Source organism: Callospermophilus lateralis, chromosome 1 (genome assembly GCF_048772815.1).
Source record: "Callospermophilus lateralis isolate mCalLat2 chromosome 1, mCalLat2.hap1, whole genome shotgun sequence".
Taxonomy (NCBI): domain Eukaryota; kingdom Metazoa; phylum Chordata; class Mammalia; order Rodentia; family Sciuridae; genus Callospermophilus; species Callospermophilus lateralis.
Genome location: NC_135305.1, coordinates 147,233,204 through 147,241,883, shown reverse-complemented (window position 1 = coordinate 147,241,883; position 8,680 = coordinate 147,233,204). Strand labels below are relative to the sequence as shown.

At 40.9% G+C, this 8,680-nt stretch overlaps 1 pseudogene; it reads left to right on the top strand.

The window, feature by feature from the left end:
• The first annotated feature begins 4,417 nt into the window (after nucleotides 1-4,417).
• On the top strand, nucleotides 4,418-4,630 carry LOC143642065 (pterin-4-alpha-carbinolamine dehydratase pseudogene; annotated as a pseudogene).
• The last annotated feature ends 4,050 nt before the right edge of the window (nucleotides 4,631-8,680 follow it).

The following is an 8,680-nucleotide window of genomic DNA, read 5'->3' as shown; positions in this document are numbered from 1 at the left end:
CACGACGTTTGGAGTTACTTCCCTCAGTCGGTCTCATTTTGAGACTAGGGCAAACTCCTTCCTCCCCACTCCCATCTTCAGGGTCTCAGGGATCCCCCAATGCTTTCACCCAAGCCACCTCACCCACTCCAAAATCTTCCTCCCTCCAGCCTGGGAACAACTTTGAGAAAGTCCATTCTGGATTGCCATAGAAGCCAGAGGCCATTCTGCTCCTGGTAACTCCCTGCATATCCGAGCCTATCTCTCACTTCCCTGGCTGAAACCAACTAAGGCAGGGTCCAAGCAGGAGGCTAAGGCAACTAACATCCACGCCCATTCCTTTCTCGGCTGGGGGTTTCGGTGCCACAAAAGCCTCTCCCTCCCAATTCACCTCCCATTCCTTCCCATCTCCCTTCCTTTAAATCCACCCAGTATAACTCAGTGTCACCCTTAGTGACAAGCCCTTTGCTGCTCACCTTCACATCCATCCTGTATTCAGCTACCTTTTATTAAGGTGTGCCAGGGCTCTAGCACGGTAACCTTGCTCCCTAGAAGTGTGCCCATCCCCCTCCTCTTAGCACACTTTCCCTCTCCCCACCCCACCACCACACATTTAAGAATGTGAGAGCCTCACGTTAATGGTTTCCTTGGGGACCTTCTGCAGTGCTCAGCAGGTGTATCCTGGCACCCTGTGCACATAACACTACAAACAAACTTGCCTTTTCCTGTTTGTATTCCCCTAACCTTTCCCAGTTTCTCAGCATCCTCTGGATTGGGGACTGGGGGGAAGGGAACGGAGCATTTCTCAGCATCTCCACACAAGCTGGAACATCAGGTGTGTCCTGAGAGAGACACACATGAGGGTCAGCAGGTGGCACCCCCAGTGTTAGGGAACTGACTGCTCCTGGGACTGAACTTCAGGTTCTTTCAGGAGAGATGCCCAGAGGGCAGAGCGCCACTGTCCTTGAGATTGATTTGTGTGCTGGTGCTGTTGGCTGGTGGCTTGGAGGATAGGAAATGGATAAGGGTCATTTGTTCAAAGCCAGCCAAGACTGTTTAAGAAGCAGCTTGAGCTAGGATCCATTTATTAGCATCCTCATTCAAGACTTCAGAGGAGGAAGCATTTACTTCCTTTTGTCAATAACCTGGTTTGTAGGACGGAACAGGTGGGTGGACTTAAGAGAAGTCTCCTCCCACCTGTGGGTTTATCTCCATCTAGCAGCTCCAGTCCACTCTGTTGGCAGTGGAGGCAACAAATCCTTGGGGGTGTATGGGGCGGGGCTCACAGGACAGTAAAGCTATAAATACTTGATCCTCATAGTAAAAGGAGGATCTCAGCAGTATCAAGGGAAAATGATCCAAAAAGCAACTGGCCCAGACTCCAGAATTAGGAAAGCATCACTCAGAAAATAAAAGAATGATTTACTTCATAAATTTTGTAAATCTTATTGAAAAAGTGAAGAAATGATATTATACCCAAGCACTGAGATGATGTAACTTGGCACAAATATCTATTGTCTACCTTTTGCATTCCAATACTGTCTTAAGTGCTATATTACCAGCCCCTACTCTACAAAACTTAATTTCTAGAGACAAGAGTCAGAAAAATAAGGGTCACTGGTAGAGCATTTCCTAGAATGCATGGGAGGGGCAAAGAAATAAATAGTAGCTTTGTTAAGTACTTTGGAGAAGGGAGGGGAATAGGGAAGATGGGAAGCATAGGGGAGAAGGTGATATTGCAATTTTAAATCCAGAAAGTGCTCATAAGGGAAGGTGATATGTTAGCAAAGATTTGAAGGAAAGGAGCTATTTGAATTTTCTGTGTTATCCATGACATTCATGTTAGTAGAATATCTGCAACTCTTAAGTGCAGATGATAGTTGATATTCCTAATTTGACTTTCACTCTCTAAAACTGGTTCCCAAATCTTGATGTGCATTTTAAAAATCATCTGGTGCTGTGCAGTGGACTCAGGATGGGTAGGGGCTCTGAAAACTGCAATTTTTAAACCCGCCAGTCTGTCCAATGATGCTGGTACCTGAGGTATTTCCTGGACCACTCTTGGAGAAGCACTACTTTAAAATATACGGATGAGTCTTTGAGAACATCAACAACAAAGCTAAAGACCAAATTATAGTATGTTTGGTTTCAGTGTTGAAAGTATTCCACTCTGTTCTCATTCTTTGAAAAGACAATACCCAAGCAAAGCCCTGGGTTACCCAGAACATACCAGTTCTTGTCTGTACAGGAGAAGGAAAATTTTATTGTAGTTTATTAGAAAGCATTCATTTAAAATCAGTCCATTTTACAACTTTCTTCCACTTTTTTAAAAACATAGATTTCATATTTAGAGTAGTTTTAGGTTCACAGAAAAATTGATCAAAAGGTACAGAGATTTCCTATATATCTCCTTCCCCCACACATGCATAGCATCCCCTGTTATCAACATCCCCAGAGTGGTATTTTGTCATAATTGGTAAATTTACACTGACATATCATTATCACCCAAAGCCCATAGTGTTTGCGTGAGGGTTCCGTCTTGTTGGTGTACATTCTGTGGGTTTGGACAAATGCAGAATAACATGCATTTACCACTATGGAATCATGGAATATGTCCACTGCCCGAAAAATTCTCTATGCTTCATATATTCAGCCTTCCTCTCCCTAGCCCCCACAACCACTTATCTTTTTACTGTCTGTATAGCTTTGCCTTTTCTGGAAGATCTTACAGTATGAAGCATACAGTATATATCCTTTTCAGATTGGCTTCTTTCACTTAGCAATATATATTTAAGTTTCCTCTATGTCTTTCCATGATTTGATAGCTTATTTCTTTTTAGTGCTAAATAATATTCCACAGTCTTTATTGTATCTATTCACCTGGTGTATCTATTCACCTATTAAAGGACTTGTTGATTGCTTTCAAATTTTGGCAACTAAGGAAAAAAAAAGATGCTAAGACAGACATGTGCAACTTTTATATGTATGGACATAAATTTTCAATCCCCTACTTTAAAAAAAATGTTTTTCTCTTTACTTTTTCTTTCTCTCAAATGTATGGACTCAACCAGGAATTAACCAACTGGGATTATTAGGGCACTTGACTGAGGGTCAGAAGACCTGGTGGTTGGTCCTGGGATCCCTGCTGTTTCTGATTGAGTGGGTCTAGAGATACTCCACTCAACCTTCTAATCTTTCATTTCTTTTTTAGAGTTGCTTGAAGAAGTATGTGAGATCATGTATATAGAAACACCTTTAAAACACTAAAGCATTATGAAAACATAAGGAAGTTCATTCCCAATCCAGCTAATTTGGTCCAACTCAAATTCAGTTACTTCAAGTCTTGGAGTGCTGGATGGGCAGAGTGGTGCATGCCTGTAATCCCAGCAGCTCGTTAGCCTGAGGCAGGAGGATCACAAATTCAATGCCAGCCTCAGCAAAGGCAAAAGTTACTAAGCAACTCAATGAGACCCCTTCTCTAAATAAAATACAAAATAAATGGGGATATGGCTCAGAGGTTGAGTGCCCCTGAGTTCAATCTCTGGTACCAAAAAAAAAAAAGGCTGAGGATATAGCTCAGTTGGTAGAGTGCTTGTCTTGCATGCACAAAACCCTGGGTTCAATCCCCAGCACCACCACCGAAAAAAAAAAAAAAAGGGAATTGAGAAATAAATGCTCATATTTATAGTCAATTGATTTTTTGAAAAGAATTTTTTATTTGTTCTTTTTAGTTAAACATGACAGTAGAATGTATTTTGACATATCATACATGCTCGGAGTATAACTTCCCATTTAAGGCCCAGTTTCAATCCTCAGCACTACAGGGAGAAAAAACAAAAAGACCGAGATCAATTGAACATCATCAAAATTAAAACTTTTATACTTCAAAGGATACCTTCAAGAAAGTAAAAAGAAATCTGGTGCAGTAACACACACCTGTAATACCAGCTTCTCTGGAGACTGAGGCAAGAGGATCAAAAGTTCAAAAGCCAGCCTGGGCAACTGAGATAGGACCCTGTCTCAAAAATTAAAAGTACTGGGAAGGTAGCTCAGTGGTAAAACTTGCCTGGCATGGTATGCACCAGAGGCCCTGGGTTTAATCCCCAATACTAAAAAGAGAGAGAGAGAGAGAGAGAGAGAAGAAAACTCAAAAAATGGGAGGAAAAAATGCAAATTATATATCTGATAGGGAATTTGTATTTAGAATGTATAGAACCAATAACAAAATATTAATAACAAAATATTAAAATGGGCAGACTGTATCCTGGGATGGCACCTGTGTACCCAGCCCCACTTGCCCTTTCCACTGCCACCTGCAGCTTGCTACCTCCATACCGGGCTAAGCTTGAGGAGACTGACCAGCTGTTACCAAACCTAAGCACTATGGGGTAGAATGCCCTGGAAGGTCTAATGCTATCTTCAAGCAGTTGGGGGGTTCATGACAAGAATGGCCCTTCAGGTAGAAAAATTGGATGACCATCCTGAATGATTTAATATGCATAACAAGGTCCATGTCACCCTGAGCACCCATGAACATGTGGACCTTTCAGAATGGGACATAAACCCAGCCGACTTCATCAAAGGAGTAGCAGTGTTCATGACAGAGACCCTGCCCTTCTTTGAATTCCTGAGGGAGGAAAGAGGACACTGAGCTGAGGATCCCTTGGCCTCAGGACTTGCTGAAGTCAAAATAGCCAGTTTCAGGGTGGGGGGTCATGGCTCAAAGATAGAGCGATTGCCTACCATGTGTGAGGCACTGGATTTGATCCTTAGCACCACATAAAAATAAAATAAAGATATTGTGTTTGCCTAGGACTAAAAAATAAATATTAAAAAAAAAATAGCCAGTTGCAGAGCTGGGTGTGTATTTCAGTGGTAGATATATATCCGGCACTAAATAAATAAATAAATAAATTGTCACGTTCACTCTCTGCTCCCTCCATTTGGGATGAGTCTTTGATGAGGAAAGAAGGCAACATCACTGCCCACACCTGGAATTGAGAACTTTTCTCCATGCCACCTCTTCATTCTTGATGTTGTTATATGACATTAATTTGAATAAGCTCTCCCCTTTGCAACTTCCCAAGAACAATAATGATTTATTTCCAGACCATGACTTGTTCCCTTTCTGATTCATTCCCCAAGAAGCCTTGAAAGAGGGTGAATAAAGTCTTATCTTAGAATTCAGGACCCTAATGTAAAACCCCATTCTATGTCACAGAAACATGTTGCTTTCAGGCCCCAAATAAAATTATTACTTGGAGAAAAAATGAAAGTAATAATGAGAAAAGGATCCGACTAGACATTTCTCCAGAAAAAGATAGATAATTGGCCAATAAGCACGTGAAAAGACATTGACGTCATTAGCCGGCAGGCAAATGCAAATGAGCACCACAGTGAGATATGCTTCACACCCCCTAGAATGGCTATAATCCAAAAGGTAGATAATTGCAGGTGTTGGTAAGAATATGAAGAAATCAGGACCCTCATATGTTGCTGATAGGAATGTAAAATTGTGCGGAGTTAAGGAAAACACTGTGGTAGTTTCCTAAAAGAGTAAACAGAGTTATCATATGAGCTGGGTGCACACTTGTAATCCCAGTTATTTGGGAGACTGAATTGGGAGGATCTCAAGTTCAAGGCCAGCCTAAGCCATTTAGCAAGATCCTCTCTCAAAAAAATAAATAAATAAATAAAAAGGTTTGGGGATGTAGCTGAGTGGTAGAGTGTCCCTGAATTTAATCAATCCCCAGTACCAAAAAAAAAAAAAAAAGTTACCATATGATCCAGCAATTCTTATCCGAGGTTGGACCCCAGGGAAATTGAAACGTATGTCTAAGCCAGGTGTGGTGGCACATGCCTATAGTCCCAGCAGCTCAGGAGGCTGAGGCAGAAGGATTGCAAGTTCAAAGCCAACCTCAGCAACTTAGTGAGGCCCTGAGCAACAACTTAGGGAGACTCTGCCTGAAAATTAAAAAAATAAAAATAAAAAGAACTGGGTATGTGGCTCAGAGGTTAAGTGCTTCCTGGATCTAATCCTCCGGAGGAAAGGAAGGAAGGAAGGAAGGAAGGAAGGAAGGAAGGAAGGAGGGAGGGAGGGAGGGAGGGAGGGAGGGAGGGAGGGAAGGAAGGAAGGAAGGAAGGAAGGTTGGTTTACCCAAAAACTTGTATGAGAACGTTCATAACAGTATTATGAACAATAGTAAAAAAGCAGAAACAACCCAGATGTTCACCAACTCCATATAATGTAATATTATTTGGTCATAAAAGGGAATGCAGTAGTGATCCCAGGTACCACAGAGATGAATTTTGAAAACATTATGCTAAGCAAAAGAAACCAGAAACAAAAGTTCATATATTTATGATTCCATTTGCATGACGTGTCCACAACAGATCCATCAATAGAAAGAGGAAGTAAACTGGTGGTTGCCTAGAGTTCGGGGGGTAAGGGAAACATGGGCAAAGAAATAGGGAATGACTGCTGGTGGGTCTAGATTCCTATCTGGAATGGTGGAAACGTTCTAAAATTGATTATAGCCGAGTATCACAATTCTGTGAATCTACTAATAAACACTGAAGTGGGTAAACTGGATGATATGTGAATTATATCTCCATAATGGTGTTACAAACAAACAACACACACACACACACACACAGACACACACACACACAAATAATTTTCCTAGTATGAACTTTTCCCTGATCCAACAACATAAATTTATTCTCTTCTCCCGTATACCTTTCTTTAACCTTTATTATTATTATCATTGTTATTATATAGAAATTATTAATCACCTTTCATACACTAAACAGTGCCAAGCACTTTTCAGGGGCTTTCCATTTTATTCTCCCAGAAATTCTTTTATTTTATTTTCCTTGCATGACTGTGGGCACCCAGGGGTACTTTTCCACTGATCTACATCCCCAGCCCTTTTTATTTTGAAGGAGGATCTCACAAAGTTGCTGAGGCTGGCCTCAAACTTGTGATCCTTCTGCTTCAGCCTCCTTTCAAGTCAACTGTGATCTTCCCAGCAACTCTAGTGTATTTAAATATTATATTTCTATTTTATAGATCAGAAAAACAAGTTTTAGAGAAGGTAAGTAATTTGTCCAAAGTCACATAGGAAATGATAAAGTAATAGCTAAGATGTATTGAATAATTACCATGTGCAGGCTCTATAGTAAGCACTTTGCATTAGGGTATAAATTTAATCCTTTCAACTCTATGAAGCAAGACCCTATTTTACAAATCAGGAAACAGAAGCATTGAGCAATAAACTTGCTAATAAAGATCAGTTTGTCAGCAAGTGAGGGAGCTGAGGTTTTAAGTCAAGTTTAATGCCAGAATCTCCATTATGAAGCATGACATTATACTGTCTAACTACTTCAGGCATATATAATGTACCTATTATTGCAGAAGATTCTACACCACCACCCCTCCTCCTCCTCCTCCTCCTCCTCTCCTCCTCTTCTTCTTTTTTACTAGTACTGGGGATTGAACCCAGGGGCACTTAACCACTTAGCCACATCCCCAGCCCTTCTTATATTTTATTTAAAGACAAGTTCTCGGGACTGGGGCTGTGGCTCAGTGGTAACGTGCTTGCCTAGCATGTGTGAAGCACTGGGTTCGATTCTCAGCACCACATATAAATAAATAAAATAAAGGTCCAACAACAACTAAAAAATATTATTAAAAAAAAAAAAAAGACAAGTTCTCGCTAAGTTGCTTAGGGCCTCGCTAAGTTGCTGAGGCTGGCTTTGAACTTCGGTTCTACACTCTCTATTGTACTGGAATGAAAGCTATTTAAGGGAAGGGACACTGTGCAAAGCTTCTGAATTTTCTTCTACTACCACCCTCATTCTCAGGTCCCACACCTTACACTGAGTACTTAATAGTCATTGTCAAGAGTTAGTTAGAGGGCTGGGATTGTGGCTCAGTGGGTTCAATCCTCAGCACCAAAAAAAGAAAAAAAAAAAAAAGAGATAAAATGAGAAATAACAAGACTGATGACACATGCATGTAATCCCAGCAACTTGGGAGGCTGAGACATGAGGATTGAAAGTTGGAGGTCAGCCTCAGCAATTTAGAGAGATCCTTGGCAACTTAGAGAGACCTATCTCAAGACCCTATCTTGGGGATACAAGTCAGTGGTAAAATGTCCCTGAGTTCAATACCCAGTGCCGAGAGAGAGAGAGAGAGAGAGAGAACACAACAACAACAACAACAAAAAAACACAACACACACACAAAAAGTCCAGCATATTAAATAATAAGCCAGCAACCTGGTCATTTATTATCATTATAAAGTATTATGTAGTGTACATAATTGTGCGCACTCTACTTTTATATAAAGTGAAGAAGGTTTGTTTACACCAGCATCACCACAAACACGTGAGCAATGAATGCATTTTGCTACGATTTTAAGAGGGCTATGACATCACTGGGCAATAAGGCCCATTATCATCTTATAAAATCATCGTCCTGTATGTGGTCTATTGTTGACTAAAACATCATTATGCAGAACATGACTGTAATTCTTTTTAACCAGGTCACTTGAAACATTGCAGGGTAGTAGACATTCCCCCACCCTCCCTCTCTAAATATATATTTTCTACTTTTATTTATTTGGTGCTAGGGACTGAACCCAGGGCCTTGCACATGCTAAGCACAAGCTCTGCCATTAAAATACTCCCCCAACCCC